At 43.6% G+C, this 24,729-nt stretch overlaps 1 long non-coding RNA gene across 1 annotated transcript; it reads left to right on the top strand.

Annotated features, from left to right (window-relative positions):
- The first annotated feature begins 8,177 nt into the window (after nt 1-8,177).
- LOC119919964 lies at nt 8,178-24,353 on the top strand. Its single transcript, XR_005447755.1, has 3 exons — nt 8,178-8,436; nt 21,525-21,720; nt 23,798-24,353. It is a non-coding gene; the product is annotated as an uncharacterized LOC119919964 (long non-coding RNA).
- The last annotated feature ends 376 nt before the right edge of the window (nt 24,354-24,729 follow it).

The following is a 24,729-nucleotide window of genomic DNA, read 5'->3' on the forward strand; positions in this document are numbered from 1 at the left end:
CTGTGGGGAGGGAAAGGAGATAGGATGGGGGGATGGGAAGAAGAGGAAAAAGGGGGCTCAATCTGGGAAGGCCTCCTGGAGGAGGTGAGCTCTCAGTAGGGCTTTGTGTTTCACTTTTATTGAGCAAGTGAGGACTTGTGTTATGTGAGACCTTTCCCTTTCCACTTGTAGCTGGCTCTAAGATAATAATAATAATAATGTTGATAGTATTTAAGTACTTACTATGTGCCAGGCACTGTACTAAGCACTGGGGTAGATACAAGCAAATGGGGTTGGACACAATTTCTGTCCCACGTGGGGCTCACATTCTGGAGTGGGTCTGGAACTGGGTTTACTTGCTCCCCTCCCTCTTCATCATTCTGAATTCCCTCTTCATCATTCTGAATACAGACTTGTATTCAGCAAATCCCCCAAAACCAAGATGAGGGGATAACGAGTAAGGCCTAAATATGGTAGGTTCAGAAAGAATCCTAGAAATTGTTTTTCTCAGAAAGTAATTCCTCTAGACAATAAGCTCCTTGGTGGCGAGGACTCTATTCACTCTGTTTAATTGTACTTTCCCAAGTGCTCAGTAAAGTGCCTTATACTCAGTAAAAACTCAATAGATTACATTGATAGATAAATAATACTGATTGATTATGAAGGTCAGTCAATCAATCAGTGGTATTTACTGAGCACTTACTCTGTTTAGAGCATCTCTTGGTAGAGTTACAGTACTGGATCTGACCCCTGCTTACATCTAGAGAAAGGGAGTTATTCTAGAAAACATGGTTGGAATTAGAAATACAGTGAAAATGAGGCAGATAATGCTGTGACACTCATTTCCATTCTAGCCGATGTTATCCAGAATGATAAACTGCCTTCTGAAAGATAGATATCAGGATATCAGGTATAAGGATATCAGAAAATTTAAAAGGGATTTAAATGAATTCATGGTTGCGTTCCTTACTGAAAAGCTTTAAGAGTTGATATTTGGAATCAAAGATTGACTTAAAGCAGGGAGAAGCAACGGGACGTCCCCCTGCACATAATGTTCATACTCCTTGTAAGCTCTTAATTTTTTATTATTTTATTTTTACATGCCATTACTGTCTATAATTTGTTGTCTATAAATAATTCCTCCTTCCCACATGTCAGAGCCACATGCAGGGCAGGAACTACGTCAAATATGTTTATCTTGCATCTTAAGAAGCAGTGTAGTCCAGTGGATAGAGCACGGATCTGGGGGTCAGGAGGTCATGGGTTCTCATCCCAGTTCCACCCCTTGTCATGCTCTGGGACCTTGGGCAAGTCACCTAACTTCTCTGTGCCTCAGTTACCTCATCTATAAAATGGGGATTAAGACTGTGAGCCCCATGTGGGTGGGACAGAGACTGTGTCCAACCTGATTAAGTTGTATTCATCCCAGCTCGTAGTACATTGCCTGGCACATAGTAAGCACTTAACAAAGACCATAAAAAGCATTTAAACCAGCATTTAAACCAGGAAGAGCTAAGTAAATACCATAATACCTAAGTAATTAACTAAAATTCAGGGGCACATATTTATAAGCATTATCATCAAGCAGGGCATTCTTCCTTCAAAAATTCTTGCGTGCCACTGTCAAAGGCACAATATTCTCCTGACCCTGGATGACACTGCTTATCGTCCTATCTACGTCCTATCTAGAGAAGCAGCGTGGCTCAGTGGAAAGAGCCCGGGCTTTGGAGTCAGAGGTCATGGGTTCAAATCTCGACTCTGCCACTTGTCAGCTGTGTGACTTTGGGCAAGTCACGACACTTCTCTGGGCCTCAGTTACCTCATCTGGAAAATGAGGATTAAGTCTGTGAGCCCCATGTGGGATAACTTGATTACCCTGTATCTACCCCAGCGCTTAGAACAGTGCTTTGCACATAGTAAGCGCTTAATAAATGCCATCATTATCATTATTATTATCTACCCCAGTGGTCTCACAACCGTTGTTACTTAGAAGCCCTTCGTCTGCCACTGCAGTTTACGTCCTGGTCTTCTTCTTCTCCCTTCTGGAAGGAGGTGAGGGTCTTTGAACGTGGGTCTCTGTTAGTGGTGTTTAAGAAGTTGGGTCAGAATCAGCAGCCTGATCTGACTTAGCGATATCCCCAGTGAAAGCTGGGAAACTCTCTGGCTAGTGTTCTATTTCTATTAACATGGATGGACCCTATCATCCTATTCATTCATTCAATCGTATTTATTGAGTGCTTCCTGTGTGCAGAGCACTGTACGAAGCGCTGGGGAAGTACAAGTTGGCAACATATCGAGACGGTCCCTACCCAACATTGGGCTCACATCCTATGGGTCCCTCTCCTGAAAGGACCCCTCTTTCCCCCTGGGGTGCTACCATAAAACAAATCTTATTCTTTCATGTCACTGAGCTCAATTCCTTCCCCAGCTATCAGGCATCTTCGACTGAAGACACTGGGATCTGAGAAGACAAAAACACTGCTAATTGGTCTGGAAAAAGTTGAATGAGGGAGGGTGACAAGACAGTGAGTAGTATTTTAACCTTCAAACTCTCTCTGGCCCCTCCCTCTCTGCCTCTCTTCCCCCCTGGCCCAGGAACTGGGATAAACTCTAATCTCTCCGAGTCCAGCAGAGGCCTGCCTGTTTCTCCAGCAAATGCTGGAAAGTGTTTGATCTCTAACCTGTATGTAACCACATCAATGGAAAAAATGAAAGAAAAAACTTGGGGCCCTTTATTGTTTTTAATCAGTCTTAGAAGCACGTTATTCAGCATTATATCAAAAGTTAGTGCTTTTCTCTCCCCAACCCCTACTGGGTGACAGCTTTGATTCCCTTCCTCTCCCTAGCCCCCTCCCTCTCCCGTGCTAAATAAGAAAAAAATGTGGATTCTGCCCTTTCTAATTACAAATCACCACCTGTGGTAAAATTATTGAAAAACAGATGAGCTTTTCATTCCAGCAATAGCCTTAAAACAAGCAGCAGTTCCAACTGCCAGTATGATGTATAGACACCACGGAGGGCAGATGAGGGATTAATTAGGTCTGTCCTTGCACATTGCCAAGGGAGCACTTCTGTAGAGGTGATTGAAAACTAGAAAGAGTGGCATCAGTCTTCATCACTGGTTAAAGGCAACACAAAATAAAGATGCAATTGAGTTGACAAAGCTTCAAGGTACATGGCTGAGTCATTTGGAGGTGTCAAAACGATCAAACCATAATTAATTAGCTGGAGAGCTATATTTAATTCTTCAACTTTAATGAAGAATTCTGCAGCTAAGCACAAACAGGGATACAATTGGATGGAGGGGCATGAGTTAAGGTGCGTGTGGGAAGGGCAATGGGGGTGAGAGAGAGAGGGGGGCAAGCATGAGGAGGCTGCAATAATAAACAGCCAAGTCTTTAATCTTATTGTCATTTCCTTTTCTGTTATAGAACCACGGTTGTGTATTCTGCATTTGTATGAGGGTAGCAATTACCAGACTACATCCCTCACGCAATTCACCCTTCAAGGTGCTTGATTTATTTTTAAAGAGATACAGTCCCCTTTTTGTTTCATTTTGTTTTATTTTGTTTTCTTTCCATTACCTAGATTTCCTGTGGTTATCTTCAGCCAAGATTGGCCCTGAATGAATTAAAATTCGAGAGAACTTCAGGAACCTGGAGAGTTGACAACCACAGAAAGATATTACTGATTCCCCTAGTGATTAGTAACCAAAGGGGTGCATAAAATGCTGTAAATTGAGCAATAGGAGCTGCAAATTGGGCTTTTCTCTGTGGCAATCACCTCTGTATAATATCTAATAGCTCCATTGAGAATTATTAAGCCCTTTCCTTATTTGTGAAAGCATTACCTTCTCAAGAATTAGTTATTCATCCCAAGGTGGTTAAGTAAGTTGCTGGAGCTATTTCCAACAGGAGAAATAGTAAGGAGAGAAGTAACGATTAATTCTTCTTTCTATCCTTGATAGTACCAACTTTTCTTAGCTTGTTAGCTCATCTGCTTCCTCTTCCAGAAGAGTTAGAAAACACCTTTCCTGGAAGAAAAACAGATATTCAAATTCCACTCACCAAAGAGCCTGTTAAGGAGATAATACTATTCATAATAATATTATCAGAATGCTTACTATATGCTAGGCACTATACTAATTGCTGGGGTAGATGCAAGTCACACATGGTACTCTCATATAAGTAGGGGGAGGAACAGGTTTGAAATTGTTTTGCAGATGAGGGAACTGAGGCACAGAGAAGCTAAGTGACTTGCCCAAGGTCACAGAGCAGACACGTGAGGGAGCCAGGACTAGAACCCAGGTCCTGTGACTCCCAAGACCATCCTCTTTCCACTCTGACATGCTGCTAATGGAAAGTGAATCTGGAGGAAAGGAATCTCAAGTTGAGCAAGGAGGAGATGATGGCCAATTTGTAGCATTCCTTGTATTGAAGGGCTTATTTTGAGCCCTTACTCTGAAAGAATCAGTCTAAAAGTCACAATGGGAAAGTTGGAAACAAAAATCCTTTGAGCTGGAGGAGAAAAGACTCCTTTTCTTTCCTTCCTAAGAAATAAGAGGTGATGAAAGTGTGTAAAGAGCACAAGGGTAGAGGACATATAGGAAGATAATGGAAAGAGGGAATAAAGACTCTCTTGAGAACTGGAAACCTGTTCGCGGAGGGGATTTCTGCTCTTCTCATCTTTAAAGATCTTCTGACATTGCATCTTCTCCAGGAGGCCGTCCTGATTAATCTTCATTTCTCCATCCTACTCCCTCCTAATGGAGAATATTCCCCTCTTTCTTTATTCTTGTCATCTCTCCCCACAAAAGAGGAAACTCTAAAAAACTGTCCCTGCATAAGACTTCCTTTAAGGGTAAATAAGTGATTTATATGTTCTGAACAAAATATTATTTTGTTAGAGTATGTTTTGTTGTTGGTCGCTGAGCACTTTTCTTCACTCTGTGACTGTCTATAATGTAACCTACCTCTTCACAAAATCTCCAAGAGGATAGGGAGTGTATAACTTCCCTGATTTACCAATCAAGTTCCCAGAACAGAGCTGTATACGCAGTGGGAGGCTCAGATAATTACTGCCGCTTGTAATGGATAAAGGAGCCAGGATTACTTCACCTTGCAAGGGTAATAATAATAATAATAATAATAATGGCATTTGTTAAGCGCTAGGTGTCAAGCACTGTTCTAAGCACTGGGGGGGATACAAGGTAATCAGGTTGTCCCACATGGGGCTCACAGTCTTTATCCCCATTTTCCAGGTGAGGGAACTGAGGCACAGAGAAGTTAAGTGACTTGCCTAAAGTCACACAGCTGACAAATGGCAGAGCTGGGATTAGAACCCATGACCTCTGACTCCCAAGCCCCGGCTCTTTCCTCTGAGCCACACTTATGATGCAACTATCATCAGTTTTTAGAGTTAATTAACCTTCCGTCACTGACCAGTTCCTCCTGCTCACTCTCCAGTGACTCCTTTTCTAATGCTTTCAAACATGCCATTATACCTGATCCTAAAACAAAAAAAAGAACTAAACCCTTCCCTTTACCCTACAGTACCCTCAAGGTATTGTCTCATCATGCTTCTACCTTTCTGACTCAAATGAGTTGGTTTACACCCAATGTCTCCACTTCCTCTCCTCCAACTCTTTCCTAGATTCAGGTTTCTGCGCCATAAAAATTGCAGCCCCTGAAGTCACCAATGACTTCCTTCTTGCCAAATCCAGTGCTTAGAACAGTGCCTTGCACATAGTAAGTGCTTAATAAATGCTATCGAAACAAAAATCCAATGGCCTCTACTCCATTTTTATCTTCCTCAATCTCTCAACCACTTTTGGCATCTGCAGAGCACCCCCGCCGGATGCTATCCAACCTTGACATCACTGACCCTGCGCCCCTGTCCCTGCCCCCTTCTATTTCTTACCTGTGTATTCTCTCCCACAGCTTAGTACAGTTCTTACACATAGTAAGCGCTTAGTAAAAACAATTACTATGACTGCTTCACTTCTGGTTTTCCTTCTGTCTTTTTGGCCGCTCCTTCTCACTCTCTCTTGCAGTCTGTTGCTCTGTCTCGCACCCTCTGAGAGAGTCCCTCAAGGCTCAGTTCTGGGTCCCCTTCTATTTTTCCATCTACACCCACTCCCTTGGAGAACTCAATCACTCTCATAGCTTCAACTATCATCTCTAAACAGATGAGTACCAAATCTTCCTCTCCAGCCCTGAGTTCTCTCTTCCTCATCAGTCTCATATTTCCTCCTGCCTTCAGAACATCTCTACTTGTATGTCCCATTAACACCTAAGACTTACCATATCTAAAAAAGAATTCCTCATCTAACCATCCAAATCCTGTCCATTCCCTAAATTTGCCCATCACTCAATCAGCTCTCCCCCTCTTACCTTATCGTGCTGATCTCTTACTACAACCCAACTCACACCCTTCACTCTTCTAATACCAAGGTACCCTTTGTACCTCAATTTTACTTGTTTCACCATCCACCCCTTGTTCTGGCCTGGATCTCCCTTCCCTTCCATATCTGACAAACCACCACTCTATCTTCAAAGCCCTACTAAAATCATGTCTGTTTCCAGAGTCCTTCTCTGACTAGCCCCTCATTTCCCCACCCTATGTGCTATCCCCTCTGCATCACCTATGGACTTGGGTGTGTACTCCTTAAGCACTTCTATACTTACCTCACCCTCAGCCCTTCAGCACTATGTACAAATACTTATACTCAGATACAGATAGGGCAAAATGGCAGTCTCTCCCTCTAGATGCCAAACTCATACCAACTTTATTGCATCGTACTCTCCTAAGAATTTAATACAATCCTCTGCACAGAGTAAGTGCTTAATAAATACCACTGATTGATTGACTGAATAGTATTCATTGAGTACCATCGACGGGCAGCGCTGCCCTGGGGAGAGTACAATAGAGTTAAGTAGACATTCTCTCCCTTACTTAAGACTGTGAGCTCCATGCGAAACAGGGACTGTGTCCAACCTGATTATCTGGTATCTACTCTAGTGCTTAGAACAGGGATAAATAAATACCACTGATCAATTGATGGGTTGACTGATTAATCCCTACCCTTAAGAATTACAATCCAGCAGGGGACACAAACGCTATAATAAGTCAAAGATAGAAAGACCGTACCGCAGTAGATAGTGCTAACAGATTTTCTGTACCTTGGGTAGGGAGAGAATAAGTAAAAACAAGTTTGTTTTAATTCCCTGTCTAAACTTAGGGTAGACAGCAGAATTGACTCTCATTATGTTTGTAAGTGTTGTGGCTGAGGAGGAAGAAAGACATCTCTGGAGGAAGATGGTTGAAGGGACCCTTCCTTTCAGAGAGATAGTCCTTTGGCTCCATGGACAAGGTAACTGATAGTAGAAGGGGATCTAGTGGGCTTATGTCTCCCTGCCCCTAGGTTAAGTTGAATGGTCAATATGAGTCTAAGGGGGTTCTGGAGCACAATGTTCCAAAAAAAATAAATTGACATAACCTATACCCTATATGGTGTCTATATGACCCCAACAATATATTCCAATAAATCACTGGTATATAATAATAATGATGATGGCATTTATTAAGCGCTTACAATGTGCAAAGCACTGTTCTAAGCACTGGAGAGGTTACAAGGTGATCAGGTTGTCCCATGGGGGGCTCACAGTCTTAATCCCCATTTTACAGATGAGGTAACTGAGGCACAGAGAAGTTAAGTGACTTGCCCAAAGTCACACAGCTGACAACTGGCGGAGCAGGGGTTTGAACTCATGACTTCTGACTCCAAAGCCTGTGCTCTTTCCACTGAACCACACTGGTATATATGGAGTACTTACTGTATGCAGAGTGCTCTACAAACTGCTGGGGAAAGTAATAATAATAATAATAATTGCATTTATTAAGCGCTTACTATGTGCAAAGCACTGTTCTAAGTGCTGGGGAGGTTACAAGGTGATCAGGTTGTCCCATGGGGGGCTCGCAGTCTTAATCCCTGTTTTACAGATGAGGTAACTGAGGGCCAGAGAAGTTGAGTGACTTGCTCAAAGTCACACAGCTGACAATCAGTGGAGTTGGGATTTGAACCTATGACCTCTGACTCCAAAGCCCGTGCTCTTTCCACTGAGCCACGCTGCTTCTAAGTACAAGTACGGTAAGTACAAGAGAGTTCTTCACAGATGTGTTCCCTGCCCAGAAGGGGCTTACAGTACAGAGAGGAGCAGAAAGTCTAGAGAAGAGCTTACAGACTAGAGAATTTCATGCCAAATCCTACCTGTTTTTAAATTAGAATCGCCGGAGTTGTTTATAAATTACTATATCAGTGGAGACGAATGGGATGAAAGAAGCCATATAAAGCAGCAGGAAGAAGCAACATAGGCTAGTGAAAAGAGCTGGGGCTTAGGAGTCAGAAGACCTGCTTTCTAATCCTGGCTCTGCCACTTGCCTGCTGTGTGACCTTGGGTAAGTCACTTAAGTCACTTAATTGTGCAATTTAAGTCACTTAACTTCTCTTTGTCTCTGTTTTCTCATCTGTAAAATGGAGATTCAATACCTGTTCTCCCTCCTACTTCGACTGTGAACCCCAATGTAGGATAGGGACTGTCGGACCTATCTTCATTCATGCAATCATATTTATTGAGCGCTTACTGTGTGCAGAGCACTGTACTAAGTGCTTGGGAAGTACAAGTTGGCAACATACAGAGACAGTCCCTACCCAACAACGGGCTCACAGTCAAGAAGGGGGAGACAGACAACAAAACAAAACATGTAGACAGGTGTCAAGTCGTCAGAACAAACAGAAATAAAGGTAGAGCAACTAGAGTGGTCAAAATAAATCAGCAAACATATTTTTGAATGCTGAGGGTTGGACAAAAGATTGTCAGAGCTAGAGTAGGCTGATGGCATCTTGGAGCAGTGGATCGAGTATAGATATAGGGTTGGAGGGTCCAGGTTCTAGTCCTGGTTCTACCACCTACCTGCTGTGTGATCTGGGGTATGTCACTTAGCCTCTTCATGCCTCAGTTATCCCAGCTGCAAAAAGGAGAAAATAATACCTAACTCACAGGGATGCTGTAATGATAATAATAATAATGATACCACCACTACTACTACTAATAATAATGGCATTTGTTTAGCAATAATTATCTTATATCTACCCCAGCGTTTATGACAGTACTTGACAGATAGTAAGCACTTAACACATACTATTATTGTTATAATCTTATAATTATCATTATTACTATTTAGTATTGTTGTTATTATGAGTGCCTGAGTCATGCTACTATCTCTTCCAAGATACCTGAGTGTTTAATACCAAATCAGGAAGGCCACTAGGTACCAGCTGAACAATGGGAAAGGGGGAACCTGGAAAAAATCGGGGCTCAGGGAGCAGGAACCCAGCTTCAATGGAGCCTGAAGATAGGCTTGAAAATTGAAAGGCCACACATTGTTGTAAAAGGCAAACGCCCGTTGTTGGGTACAAATTGTCTCTATTAGTTGCCGAATTGTACTCTCCAAGTGCTTAGTAATAATAATAATAATAATGATGATGATGAAGATGGCATTTGTTAAACGCTTACTATGTGCCAAGCACTGTTCTAAGCACTGGGGGGTTACAAGGTAATCATGTTGTCCCATATGGCGCTCACAGTCTTAATAACCATTTGACAGATGAGGTAACTGAGGCACAGAGTGCTCTGCACACAGTAAGCGCTCAATAAATAAGATTGATTGAATGAATGAACGAAGTTTGATGCTGGTGAGAGCTTAAACAAAAAATCTGCCAGGATTATCCAGAGAGGGGACTCACCCACTTGGACATTATCGAGAACGTGCTTTAGAAATGAATGTGTGCATGTGTGGTGTGAGTGTGTGTGCGCCTCCAGGTTGCCAAGAGAAGGGTAGACGGAAAAGCAGTAGCACAGAATATCAGGGGCTCAAAACCGAGGAAAAGTCTGGAGGTGGGGGGAGCCAAACGAAGGAGGGAGGTTCGGCTCTACAGCTTGAGGGCCCCCAGGGAGTTCTGGGACAGAGTTGACAAGCACCTGCCAGGGCCCTCAGGCGTCAACAACACCTGCCGGTGCTGAGGAAGACGAACCAAAGGAGACTTTTGCCTATCCTGTGACCCACCTGTCAGTCAGCCTCGGTTCTTTCACCCACTCCTGGAAAAAGGCCAAGTAGGTGGCAAAGGACGTTCCCAGGACTGCAGCGCGAGACCTCGCCAGGGCTTCTTGCTGCCATCCACGGCCTCCGCGCAATAGCTCGGTAGCACATGTTGGGAACTGACACGTACAAACACACACACACACGCGCACCTGCAGAGCCTTGGGCCACTTGCCAACACATCCAACAAAATTAACTGACAATCAAGAACCGTAGTAGGACATTAGTTCTATTTATTGTTTTAGTTTCGGCTCACAAGAGTGAAGAACATTTGAAAGCTATACAGTGCCAAGTACCTGATATCTCCAGTTTAACCAGTTTTACTCCCTTCCTCTCAGATGGGACAGACTGGCTGCCTGGATCGGTGCCATTTTTAATGAGTTATTAGACTGTTTGTTGCACCATACGTTTTTCAATCTATTTGCAGTACTTTTTTTATTAGCTTGACATACTAACTCACACTGTGGTTTAACCGACTTAAGCAGAACACTGGGTCTATTTGTTGTCTTGGACATAATTCTAAACAGTACAGAACATTTGCTCTTATGCCAGACTTGCTTTACAGGTCTAATACTCTCCTTAACTGGTTTAATACCCTTGGTCTTTCAGCTCAAGTGGATAAGTTTGTCTCCAATTCAGTGGATGTCTCTGAGGGATTAGTATACTGCTACATCTCTGGGTTTATCTGCAGTTTCAATATGCTTCTTGCGATTAGTCAGTGAATTGTGGTATTTTTTCTTAATTGTTCTTTTTTTCCCCAATCGTCCCTGGCCCCTGCTATAATGGGGAGACAGTGATTGCATTTGGAAGAAATTAGGGATCACTAAACACAAGTCCCACCAAATTATCAAAATAGAAAGGATCCACCAAGTGTTGTCAAGTGTGTCGTGGCCTGTCATACCACCAGTGTGATGCAGAACCCATTGCAAGTATTCAACATGTGGAGTGCTAAGCCACAAGAACTGTTAAGCTAGCTTTAAAACAGTAAATATGATGAAATCACCTCCAGGATCTTGACTCCCTGGGAAAATGTCAGCTTTTTCACCTCGTGTCATTTTTCCATTAGTGGGGCCATCTAATGGGGATGGGATAGTGGGCTCATAGAAAAAACAGGAGTTAAACTCTCAAGTCAGTGAAAGCCCCATAGAGCTGTTAAAATATGAGATGCCAAGCTATGATTCATGGCAGTGGTAATTTCAGATTTTACATTGCAGAGAAATATGAGATGAAGAGGCCCAGGTGCTTGATGACAGATAATCAAAAATCAAACTATTAATGGTCAAGCATCAGCATGTTCAGCTCATTAGCGATGTCAAAAATCTAATTTCAATTGTCAACAAAATCAACAGCCAAAAAACTACATTAAGTTGAGGGTGAGAGTTAGGGCAGGAGTTAAGGTTTTGGCTTAAATTGGAGTTATGGCTTACATTCGGCCTGCAAAATGAAGATGGGCAGAGTTGCAAGATTGTTAGATTCCTCTCTCCCTGAAGTACCAGTGCAGTTTCCAGAAATGTTTGGGGCTACTTTGCTGCTTCAAAATAATAATAATAATAATAATGGTAATTGTTAAGTGCTTATTATGTGCCAAGCAATGTTATAAGTGCTGGGGTAGACACAGGTTGATCAGCTTAGACACAGTCCTTGTCCCACTTGGGGCTCACAGTCTTCATTCATTCAATCATATTTATTAATAGTAATGGCATTTGTTAAGCACTTACTATGTACAAAACACTGTTCTAAGCTCTGGGGTGGATACAAGGTGATCAAGGTGTCCCACGTGGGGCTCACAGTCTTAATCCCCATTTTACAGATGAGGTAACTGAGGAACAGAGAAGTTAAGTGACTTGCCCAAAGGCACACAGCTGACAAGTGGTGGAGCCTGGATTAGAGCCCACAACCTCTGACCCCCAAACCCGTGCAGTTTTCCACTGAGCCATGCTATTTATTGAGCACTTACTGTGTGCAGAGCACTGTATTAAGTACTTGGAAATTATAATTCGGCAACAGAGACAATCCCTACCCAACAATGGGCTCATAGTCTAGAAGAGGGAGACAGACAACAAAACAAGTAGACAGACATCAGTAGCATCAAAATAGGGAAATAGAATCATAGATATATATATATACATCATTAATAAAATAAATAGAATAATAAATATGTACAAATATACAGAAGTGCTGTGGGGAGGGGAAGGGATGATGGGGAGGGGAGAAGAAGCAGAGAAAAAGGAGGGCTCAGTCAGGGAAGGCCTCCGGGAGGAGGTGAGCTCTCAATAGGGCTTTGAAGAGGGAAGAGAGCTAGTTTGGCAGATGTGAGAAGGGAGGGCATTCCAGGCCAGAGGTAGGACGTGGGCCAGGGGTCAATGGCGGGGCAGATGAGAACGAGGAACAGTGAGGAGGTAAGCGGCAGAGGAGTGGAGTGTATGGCCTGGGCTGTAGAAGGAGAGAAGGGAGGTGAGGTAGGAGGGGGTGAGGTGATGGAGAGCTTTGAAGCCAGTAGTGAGGAGTTTTTGCTTGATACCAAGGTTGATAGGCAACCACTGGAGATTTTTGAGGAGGGGGGTGACATCCCCACTTTACAGATGAGGCATCTGAGGCCCAGAGATGTGAAGTGACTAGCCCAAGGTGACACAGCAGAGAAGTGGCAGAGTTGGGTTGTGTTTTCAGAGAGTGAGTCCATGGTGGGTCATACAGCAGGGCTATAGAACTCAGTGGAACTCACCACTCTGCTGGTGGCAGGTAAAGTTGAGCAGAATCCTAGCTTTCCAGGGTTCATACTAGTTGTGCCGCTGATGTGGGCTGTGGAGCAGAGAAGGCAGAGCTGGAGGGCATGGGGAAAAATGCTTCCTCACCATCCTCAATCCAAGCAAACAGTTCTAAGGGAACGTGGAAAATTTGACTTTAGGTGTAACCAGTTTGGCAGCATGTCCCACTGTGATCTTGCCCCGTGAACTCCCACTCTCCTTGGATTGCTGATCGGTAATCCTGTGAGCCCCATGTGGGTCAGGACTGTGTCCAACCTGATTAGCTGGTATCTACCCCAGCACTTAATACAGTGCCTGGTACATAGCAAGCGCTTAACAGATACCATTAAAAAAAAAAAGCCCACCCACTCCCAAACCCAGTCCCCGCTGGTCCTGTTATCCCCCCTCCACTAATGATTCTTCAAAACTTTTCCTGAGATTCCTGTGCCTCTCCCCGTTGGGGTCCCCAAACTGGCACCCGTTCCCTGTCCTGGCAGACGGCTGGCACCTGACCCTACTGCATCAGCCCCGTGCGGCCTTTTTGCCCGTAACCATATTTTACCACCAACTGCCCCTTCTCTGGCTCACAGGCGGCATCTCCTGGGATTGGCGAGGTTGTATGGACAGGGAAGAGAAGGAGCCCCAGTCAGGGACTGATGCTGCCCTTGTTTGTCTGTTACAGTCATTTTGATGATCCATTCTTGTTCCTGTAGTCGGTGGTGGGGAGGGGAGTGGCCTTACCTGATTGCCAGTGAGGGCTGGGTGGAGGTCAGTCTGGAAACTTCCTTTTCTTGGATGTCAAATGCTAAATGGTAGAACTATTTTTCAGCCTTGAGAAGAGTCAAGGGGGAAGAGACCGGCGGGGTGGAGAGCCGGGCTTACCTGGTTTCTTGCCAGGATCGGAACGTCATGACTATTTTCATTCATTCATTCATTCATTCAATAGTATTTATTGAGCGCTTACTGTGTGCAGAGCACTGTACTAAGCACTTGGGAAGTACAAGTTGGCAACATCTAGAGACGGTCCCTACCCAACAGTGGGCTCACGGTCTAGAAGGGGGAGACAAACAACAAAACATATTAACAAAATAAAATAAATAGAATAAATATGTACAAATAAAATAGAGTAATAAATACGTACATATATACATACATACAGGTGCTGTGGGGAGGGGAAGGAGGTAAGGTGGGGGCGATGGGGAGGGGGAAGAGAGGGAGAGGAAGGAGGGGGCTCAGTCTGGGAAGCCCTCCTGGACGAGGTGAGCTCTCAGTAGGGCTTTGAAGGGCTTTGCATCCACTAGTCAGGTAGGTTTTGCTTGTTATGGGCAGGAAACGTGTCTACAAGCTCTTTTGTACTGTTCTCTACGTGCTTAGTACAGTGGAATCAATCAGTGGTATTTATTGAGCACATACTGTGTGCAGATCACTGTACTAAGCGCTTGGGAAGCAGCGTGGCCTCTTGGATAGAGCAAGGGCCTGGGAGTCCAAAGGACCTGGGTTTTCAGCCCAGCTCTGCCACTTGTCTGTTGTGTGACCTTGGCACTTCTTTATGCCACAGTTAACTCATCTGTAAAATGGGGATTAACTGTGAGCCCGATGTGGGACAGGAACTGTGATCAACCCAATTACCTTGTAATAATAATAATAATAATAATAATAATAATAATAATGGCATTTGTTGAGTGTTTAATAATAATTATAATAATAATAATGGCATTTATTAAGCGCTTACTATGTGCAAAGCACTGTTCTAAGTGCTGGGGAGGTTACAAGGTGATCAGTGTCCCACGGGGGGCTCACAGTCTTAATCCCCATTTTACAGAGGAGGTAACTGAGGCACAGAGAAGTGGCTTGCCCAAAGTCACACAGCTGACAATGGCAGAGCCGGAATTTGAACCCATGACCTCTGACTCCAAAGCCTGTGCTCTTTCCACTGAGCCACGCTGCTTACTATGTTCCAAGCACTGTCCTAAACACAGGGGTAGATACAAGGTAATCAGGTTGTCCCACGTGGGGCTCACAGTCTTAACCTGATTTTACAGATGATGTAACTGATACACAGAGAAGGGAAGTGACTTGCCCAAAGTCACACAGCTGATAAGTGGCGGAGCCGGGATTAAAACCCACGACCTCCGACTCCCAAGCCTGTGCTCTTTCCACAAAGCCACACTGCTTCTCCATCTACTCCAGCACTTTGTAAAGTGCCTGCCATATAGTAAGTGCTTAAATACCATTACCATTATTATAATTATAATACAGCAGAATTAGCCGTCATCTTCCCTGCCCATTACGACTTTACACTGCGCGTATTAAATGCTCAGTAAATACAACTGATTGATGGATTTGGTGGAAGCCATGTAAACTGAGTCCTCAAAAATCTCGAGTCTATATTGTCTCTCTTGCCATTGACCTCTCACCCACAGCTTGCCTCTGGCCTGGAATGCCCTGCCTCTTCACATCCAACAGACAATCACTCTCCCCACCTTCAAATCCTTGTCGAAGGCCCATCTCCTCCAAGAGGACTTCCCCGACGAAGCCCTCATTTCCTCTTCTCCCACTCCCTTACCCTTTATTCAGCTCTCTCTCAGTCCCACAGCACTTTTGAACATATCTGTTATTTTTTTTTTCATGATGTCTATCTCCCCTCTAGACTGTTAACTTACTGTGGGCATGGAGCATCTGTCATCTCTGTTATACTGTACTCTCCCCAGCACTTAATACAGTGCTCTTCACACAGTAAGTACTCAATAAATACAACTGACTGATTGACTGAGTCCACAAATCATCTCCATGTAAAAGCACTCTGCCCCGACCATGACCAAAGGGCATTACGTTGACTCTACCTCTTCTTTCATGGCACCAATTAGTGCCCTAAATGAGTTGTCTATGGAGGAAGAAATGAAGTCAGCAATAGGGCCACGGCAGCAATTAAATCAACTAGCTTGTCTCTTCTCTAGGTACCCAGATTTGAGTTACAGAGGAATGAGGAATCGAGATTTTTCCTGGAGGGTCCTCGCATCTGGAATTCCCTGGCCGCTCTTGCTTAGATAAGCCCACCTTGTCTTTGGGTTTTGGGAATTTCACTGATGTCTTTTCCCTCTGCTGGCCCAGTGCTGATGGCACCAGTTGGGATGCGAATGAAGATGAGTTTGATTAAATTGCAATGTTGCTCTCGATGATCATGGTCCATGACCAGATACAAGGGTTTTCACAAATCTAAAATCAGTTCACTCCAAAACTCGGTCCCAGATTTCCACCCCCTTGAGCTATGGCTGGATTTGAACTAGTGACCTAAAGGTGAAAGACGCCACATCAAATTACCAGGATCCCAAGGCATGCGTTTCCTTGTTGGCTGCTTCTTTAATGTAATTGCCCACAGCAAGAGCAACCAGGGAAATTCTGGGTGGAAGAAATTCAGGATTGGCACTCTTCCCGCCTCACATCCAAGTTTGGACCTGTCAACCAATAACATTGTTAGAAAAAGAACTGCTGAGAGACAAAAGATTCAGTGCTGCTTCAACTAGGAAAAGCAAATGCCTCAGTAATCCCCATCTGATTTTCCCTGCCAGCCTGGCAGATAGTAGATCCACCCCAGCCCTCGCTGAAGGAAAGATTTGAGAACACTAATGATTTTCCAGTACCCAGAGTCACGGTTAAAACACTGCGCCACAATGGGAGAAAATGTATTTCTACTGAGAAGCCGAAATCGGGCTCTGCTTGTTGGAATTTTTGCTTGTGCACAGGAATTTAGCTCCAGGACTATGTCTGTCACTAAAATTGACAACTGCCTATGGCTCTGTACAATTGAAACGTAGATCTTAAATTTCACATCATTATCCAAATAAAATATACCTGCCAAGGGGGACTGGTATTACACAGTTAGAGAACTGTGATACCAGTTGTCTGATTAACATATTGAGAGGAATATAAGAATTTCTCACCTCTTTTCCAGGGGGACACTAACCAGGGCATGCCTGTTAAATGGACTAATTGAACAGGCTCCCTCTGCTATGTGCATCCATGTCCAGATGTGTCTACCCCTGTATTAGAGGTCTTTTGGGTTCATAGGCTGAGCAATGGACTTTAGAGGGAGGGAACGGGGCAACGAGGCCTTGTTCAGAATGTCCCACATCTCCTTTTCTCAAGAGAGAGGACGCGAAAAATCACCTCCTTCCCAGCTCCTCCACCCTCAAGAGGGTCTTGGTTCCAGTTCGCTCAACCAACTCCCTACATCAGCCACAGGAGGGATTTCTCTCTCCATGCCTCTTTTCTGTTCAAGTATTAAGGGACCAGCAGTATTTACAGGAAATATTCCTCAGTTTCAGCCCAGGGGCGGGTCCCTGAGAAGTGCCAAAGAGAGGTTAAGCTTTGTAAAGCGCATTTGCATTTTAATAAAATGTACTTTACATAATTTACATTTTAATAAAACATTGCGAATAAGTTTCTTTTTGGCTTCCAGGGCAGTTGGTCAGTCACCAGTAGCAGCAGCACACACCAAGCTGAACAAAGTTTTCTACATCCTCTGAGGGCCGGCTGTGGTCTGCCCCTCTCCCCTAGAGGACATTGGCCTCGGTTGCCCTGTGGTAAAACAAGGATGGACATTTTTTTTTACCAACTGGAGCTCATAGATGATTAATCTTGGGAAGGTTTAGGATTTTTGTAGTGTTTTTGAGAATTAGGGAAGAGTAACAGTGCTAAGCATTTAGTGCAGTGCTCTGCATAGAGTAAGCGCTCAATAAATATGATTGAATGGTCTTCAAATAACTATGCCTAATAGCCGAAGTTTGGAGAAATGGCCTTGGCCCCATTGGCTGAGGAATTAACTTCGGGCAGCTGGAGAGGCATGAAAAATGGAAAAACATCCAATCAATCAAGCAATCAATGTGTGTGCGGAACATTGAGAAGCAGTGTTGCTTAATGGAAAGAGCACGGGCTTGGGAATCAGAGGTTGTGGGTTCTAATCCCGGCTCCGCCACTTGTCAACTGTATGACTTTGGGCAAGTCACTTAACTCCTCTTTGCCTCTGTTACCACATCTGTAAAATGGGGATTAAGGCTGTGAGCCCCACGTGGGACAACCTGATTACCTTGTATCTACCCCAATGCGTAGAACAGTGCTTGGCACACAGTAAGCGCTTAACAAATACCATAAAAATAATAATAATAATAACATTGTACTAAGTGCTCGGAAGAGTACGAAACATCAGATTTGGTAGCATGTTCCCTACCCATAAAAAGTTTACAATCTAGAGGCACCCAGAACTGATGGAGAGCATACAGGAATTGACAGTCATGAATGGAATTTTGTCCTCCGATCTTATGGTTGTGAACAAACTCTGCTACTCAAGCAGGTTGAGAAGTAATGTGGCCTAATGGAAAGTGCACAGATTTGGGAGTCATTCACTCAATCATATCTCATTCAGCACTTAGAACAGTGCTTTACACATAGTAAGAGCTTAATAAATGCATTATTATTCAATTCAGTTATATATATTAAGCGGTTACTACCCCAACTCCACCACTTGCCTGCTGGGTGACCATGGGCAAGTCACTCAAATTTTCTTTGACTCAGTTTTCTCATTTATAAAATGAAGGTGAAATGCAGGGTTCAATAATAAATGAATAAATAAATGAATCAGATTTATTGAGCCCTTTCTGTGTCCAGAGCACTGTACTTGGGAAAATTCAATATAACAGAGTCGGTAGACACAATCCTTGTCCACAGTGAACTTGAAGTCCAGCAGGGGATACCCACATTAATATAAATAAATAATTAAGGATATGTACATATGTGCTGTGGGGCTGAGGGAGGAGTGAATAAAGGATGCAAATAAGGGGGCAAATGTGACACAGAAAGGAGTGGGAGAGAAGCAAGTGAGGGCTTAGTCGGGGAAGGCCTCTTGGAGGAGATGTGCCTTCAATAAGGCTTTGAAGGTGGGTAGAGTGATCAACCATCAGATAGGAAGAGGGAGGGCATCCAGGCCAGAGTCAAGATGTAGGAGAGAGATTAGCAACAAGATAGACAAGATCGAAGTTCAGGGTTCGTGTCTGATCTGAGTGTATCTACCTCAGTGTTTGGCCCAGGGCTCACATAGAAAACGGCACAGTTATTATGTGATTATGCTGAATAGTAATGATAATGTTAATAATAATAACTGTGGTATTTGTTAAGCACTTACTTTGTGCCAGGCACCATATTAAGTGCTGAGGGGGATACAGGGTTGGACACAGTCCCTGTCCCACGTGGGGCTCACAGTCTTGAGTCCCCATTTTACAGATGAGGTAACAGAGGCACAGAGAAGTCAAGTGACTTGCCCAAGGTCACACAGCAGACAAGTGGCAGAGCTGAGATTAGAACCCAGGTCCTTCTGACTCCCAGGCCTGTGGTCTATCCACTAAGCCACACTGCTTCTCTGATACACAGATAGTGACACACAGGAACTGGTGATAGAAATGACACATATAATAAGGAAATGGAAAACGTAATAAAAATGGCCAGCATGGGTTTTGGCCGATTGCCAAAGAGAGTGTGGAGACAAAAGGGCATCAAATTCCAAACCAAATTTTCAGTCTATAAAGCTACAGTTCTGTTCAACCTTCTATATGTCTATGAGTCCTGGGCCTACTGCAGAAGATGCATTCAGTTACCCCAGTGCCATCTAGGCCTGATTTTCAACATCCAATGGCCGGACAAGACCTTTTTTTCTATTTTGTAATGGTATTTGTTAAGCCCTTACTATATGGCAGGTACTGTACTAAGTGCTGGGGTAGATACAAGGTAATTGGGTTGGACACAGTCCCTGTACCACACTGGGCTCACAGTCTTAATCCCCATTTTACAGATGAGCTAACTGAGGCACTGAAAAGTAAAGTGATTTGCCCAAGGTCACACAGCAGACAAATGGCAGGTCCTTCCCAGGTCTGTGCTCTATCCACTAGGCCATGGTGCCTGTTAAGTGGAGTGGTCTGGATAATTCTATTTGTTCTGATGATGTTGACACCTGTCTACATGTTTTGTCTTGTCTGTCTGTCTGTCTCCCCCTTCTAGACAGTGAGCCCGTTGTTGGGTTGGGACCGTCTCTATATGTTGCCGACTTGTACTTCCCAAGCACTTAGTACAGTGCTCTGCACACAGTAAGTGCTCAATAAATACAATTGAACGAATGAATCTGGGAAGGAGATGGGGTGTTGGGGAATCTTTTGGGGCAGATTCATAGGCTCCCTTCTACTTCAGTGGTGGCTGTTCTGCTTCAGCTTTGCAGTCAGTATCATCCGCTGGCTAGAGCTGAAGAGAAACACTCTGAAAACACCTTGACTAGTGCCTCCTGACAGCATTTGGTAGGATGGCAAGAGCCCCCCCCCTATATAAATCACTCACAATTGCCCTAAATTCTCCTTACTGTGAAAGAAGTGTGTGGGTGAAATTGAACAACTGAAAAGACAACCACCGAGACTAAGTCTCAGGCATCGTAGCTGAAAACTGGAAGATAGCTGGGGTAGACAGACTTACATGGCACAAAGCAGTCCAGCAAAAGGACCTCAGTGGTTTCTAGAGATTCAAAAGCAGAAGGAAAAATTTGAAAACAGCACCAGGTTCTACTAAAACAAACATGACTGCACGGGACAAACTAACTGTGCTCATGCTGTGGTTGGGACAGTGGGATCTCCATTGGTCTTCCCAGACACATATCCATGGCCACAGATCAACTTCACTATGAGGGATTATTCTTTAATTATACAGGAAAACTACATACAACCCCCCTGCAACCCACTCCAGCATGCAGTTATACACACAAATGAAAGTTGTGCGTATAAATTCTTGAGAAAAACTGAAAAAAAAGTAACAGCAGAAAAAGAGTTAATATTTTTTTGGGGTTTATTTTGGAAACTGCTTGTGTGGTTACTTACAAATTTGCTTATTTAATGTACTATCAGCTTAGTGTTCATGACTGAGCTAGGCCTTGAACAGAATGTTGATGAGAGGGAGTCCATGCTGTCTCATTTATATTCCAAAAGATTATTTTTATTCTGAATTTGGGATTACATCTGCTGCCCTGAACAGGAATAACCCAATTGTACTCTCCCAAATTCTTAGTATAGCACTCTGGATTGGGTAGGTGGTCAGAAAGCACTTCTACTGATGATTTATCGAGGGGATATTGGAATAATAATAATAATAATGATGGCGTTTGTTAAGCGCTTACTATGTGCAAAGCACTGTTTTAAGCGCTGGGGAGGATACAAGGTATTCGGGTTGTCCCATGTGGGGCTCACAGTCTTAATCCCTATTTTCCAGATGAGGTAACTGAGGCCCAGAGAAGTTAAGTGACTTGCCCAAAGTCACACAGCTGACAAGTGGTGAAGCTGGGATTTGAACCCATGACCTCTGACTCCTAAACCCGGGCTCTTTCCACTGAGCCATGCGGCTTCTCTGGAAGACAGCGATTGAATATTTCTATAAGAACCCTGGGGAATAATAATTCTGACATTTATTAAGCGCTTACTATGTGCCAAGCACTGTAATAAGCCCTGGGAGAGATACAAGATAATCAAGTTGAATGCAGTCCCCATCCCTCATGGTGCTCACAGACTAAGGCATGGGAGGAATGGGGAACCATGTAAGACTTTCTTTTGCCTTCTCTAGGTTTGGATCAAAACACTAGTGCTATTGAATTTGAAACAAAGACAAACATAAACTGAGCCTTTCAACAACAGTGAAGGTGTCAGCCTGACTGGAGCCCAAGAAATTTACTTGGAATTTCTGAGAGAGATAAATTTGGTCCAAACAAAATTTGGTGCTTTTTATGAAGATCTGACCATTGTTCAGGATGATTGGAAAGGTCTGGAATATTTCAATAATAAAGTCAACTCTTTCGGTTCTATCTTTCTCTCCTTCAAATCAACAACCCAATCATTTGATGGCAAGTAGTTGGCAAATGATGCATTTTGCTGATACATTAGCCTTTCCTGGCCAGTGTGATGGAGCTGTTGAATTTTTTATTTGCCAGATTGCCAGAAAGAATCAGATTTCCGGAATAAGAGATCTTCATCGTGGGAGAGAAAGAGAAAGGAAGAGAGGTGGGGGAGGGAAGAAGAGCAGGACTGAATCAGAATGAGTGAGAGATACAAGGATTGAAGGTTACATTAACTTTGGTCTTAACCTCCTGCCTTGTTCATATCTTTGAAGGGAACCCAAAGATCAAGAAAGAGTCAAAAGATGAGAGACAGACAAACAGAGAAAGACATAGAGGTGGAGAAAGAGAAGAGAGACACAGAGAGGGACAGAGGCAGAACGAGAATTGATTCACCACATGCAAACATTGGCAACAATTTCCTGTCTTGCCAACAAATTAATTGAATGACGTAGGAAGAAAACCCCATAGAAACAAAATCCCTATACTTGACTAGCTTTGAACGAGACATCTTTTAAATTCACATCTGAAATAACAAGCGTGCTCTCACGAGTATCTGTCCCCTTTGGGTGGCACTAGAAATTGAATCGAATCTCCCTCTCTAGACTTTAAGTTTGTTGTGGGAAGTGAATAGGTCTACCAACTCTATTATACTGTACTCTCCCAAGTGCTTAGTACAATGCTGTGCACACAGTAAGTGCTCAATAAATATGATTGATTGAATTGGCCAGGCTGTACAAATCCAAAGCCCCTCAGATAATTCAGAGCTGGACAGGAGTTGAGAGGTCATGCCATTCAACCTCCTGCCTTTGGGAGGACTGCTCTTGAGCCATTTGTACACTCTGATTGAAAAACCTCCCCAGAAAGATAGCTACATAACCACCTTAAATCATTCATGGTAGTGATTCCCAATCCCAACTTTTTCCTTCAGAATGTTTTTCCCTCAGTCGTGAGAGGATACAGTAGGTGTGGTGCCTCCACAGGCTGAAATAGAACCACATGCCACCTGGAAAATGCACTCGGAGTGTGTCTGAGGGATGAGATGCTGCCGGAGATCCAGGAAGCCACCCAAATGAAAATTGGCTTGAACGTCTGGGACTGTCTAAAATCTTGAAGCCTCCTAAGGGCTCCCAGACTAGGGATAAGGGACCATATGGGGCTGTCTCAGTCCACAGTGAGCCCATTGGACCTATTCAGCCTTAGCCCTCACTTTTCAAGTTGAACTTGTCCCATCCTCATCTCCAGAAGGGAAGGAGGGAAGTTAATTTTTACCTGGCTTCTCCCATGTATATTTGACTCCTGATTTCCCGTCTCTTCTTCCCTCAGGGGAGTGGCATTTTCATACTCTTCCTGGTTGTCGTTAAAGCTATAACACCATTATTATTATTATTATTCATTAACACTTTGTATGTGCTAAGACATTAGCACACAGAGCCCTGTAGTTGTACTTATAAAGGTCAGTCAATCAAATGTATTGAGCACTTACTGTGTGCAGAACACTGTACTAAGGGCTTGGGAGAGTACAGTATAACTATAAACAGACACATTCCCTGCCTATAATGAGCTTACAGTTGAGAGGGGGAGAAAGACATTAATATAAATAAATCAATTACAGCTATGTGAGTGGTGTTGGGGGATGAATAAAGAGAGCATGTCAGGGTGATGCAGAAGGAAGTGGGAGAAGAGGAAAGGAAGGCTTGGTCAGGGAAGAACTCTTGGAGGAGATATTCACTACATCAAAAGCACTATACTAAGCACATAGAGAAGTACAGTAGGGTGATAGATTCAAACTGTAGATATGTCTCCTAACAGGCAATAAACAAGGAAATTAGAAATGGATAATTCTTCTACTTTCTCCTCATGGTGGGAAGAGGGTTATTTGGTCATTCTTCAACTGTAATTCATCAGGGACCAAACAATGTTATAATCTTGATAATATCTAATTGCAGCTATCCAAAGTACTCGAACTATTTCATTGGTATTGTCTCATTCCTCATCATTTCAGTGTCTGAAGGTGGAGGAGTATTTGAAATAAGGAATAGGAAGTGTCCTCCTCTTGTCTTATGCTGTCAAGTCTACACTTCAAGAAATGTGCATTTGATGTTGGTTCAGTGGAAAGAGCATGGATCTCAGCTCTACAAGGGACTCCTGCTGGGACTATCATTAACCAGGACCTCAAGAGTTTCTTCTCCTGGGTTTCCATTAGCAAAAGATGCAGGTGGTTTTTGGTACTGGCCTGGATAAGACATACATGTTAATTCAAATTCCCCATGAATCCTCCTCCTGAGAATTCAACAGGAAAAGACATTCACTATGTGAACAGAGTTGATTTTATTGCTTGGGTCTATGAACACTTGTATGTTACTTATACTTGACATGGACATTCAAATGAGGGTCTTATAAAAAGCTGTCATTTTAGCCACTGCAGATGTTCGGTTTTCTGGTCAGGTTTCAGGTCAGTGTCTAAGTGGTTAGTTTCTCCCACTTCACAGCAGTTATTGTCAATTTCCACTAAGCGCCTTTATCTTGGAGGCCTGGTCACTCTGTAAACAACCCCCCCCCCCCCACCAGAGGCACCTTAATGTTAACACTTTTGTTCCCCCAAAGCAATATCATCAGAGGTGAAGTCTCCAAAAAGCCCTAGAGAGTTTCAAAAGGTGAAAGGCTAAACAGGAATCCTGAAAAATGGCTAACATGAGCAACAAAGACCACGTTCGTTACCAAGGCTATGGTTCCGTGGCCCTAAACTGGCTCTATGCTGCAGTCACTTTTGCCAGAAATGGATTATATTGTAAGATAAAGACATCATGGAGACTCCTAGCTTCTAAACAATGGAATTTCATAGACTATCATCTGCCACCAGAGAGACTCTTAAGGGTTTCACGTAGAGTACTGAGGCCTTGCAAGAAACAGAGACAGCTGAACAGACGGTCGGCT

Source organism: Tachyglossus aculeatus, chromosome X1 (assembly GCF_015852505.1).
Source record: "Tachyglossus aculeatus isolate mTacAcu1 chromosome X1, mTacAcu1.pri, whole genome shotgun sequence".
Lineage (NCBI taxonomy): Eukaryota > Metazoa > Chordata > Mammalia > Monotremata > Tachyglossidae > Tachyglossus > Tachyglossus aculeatus.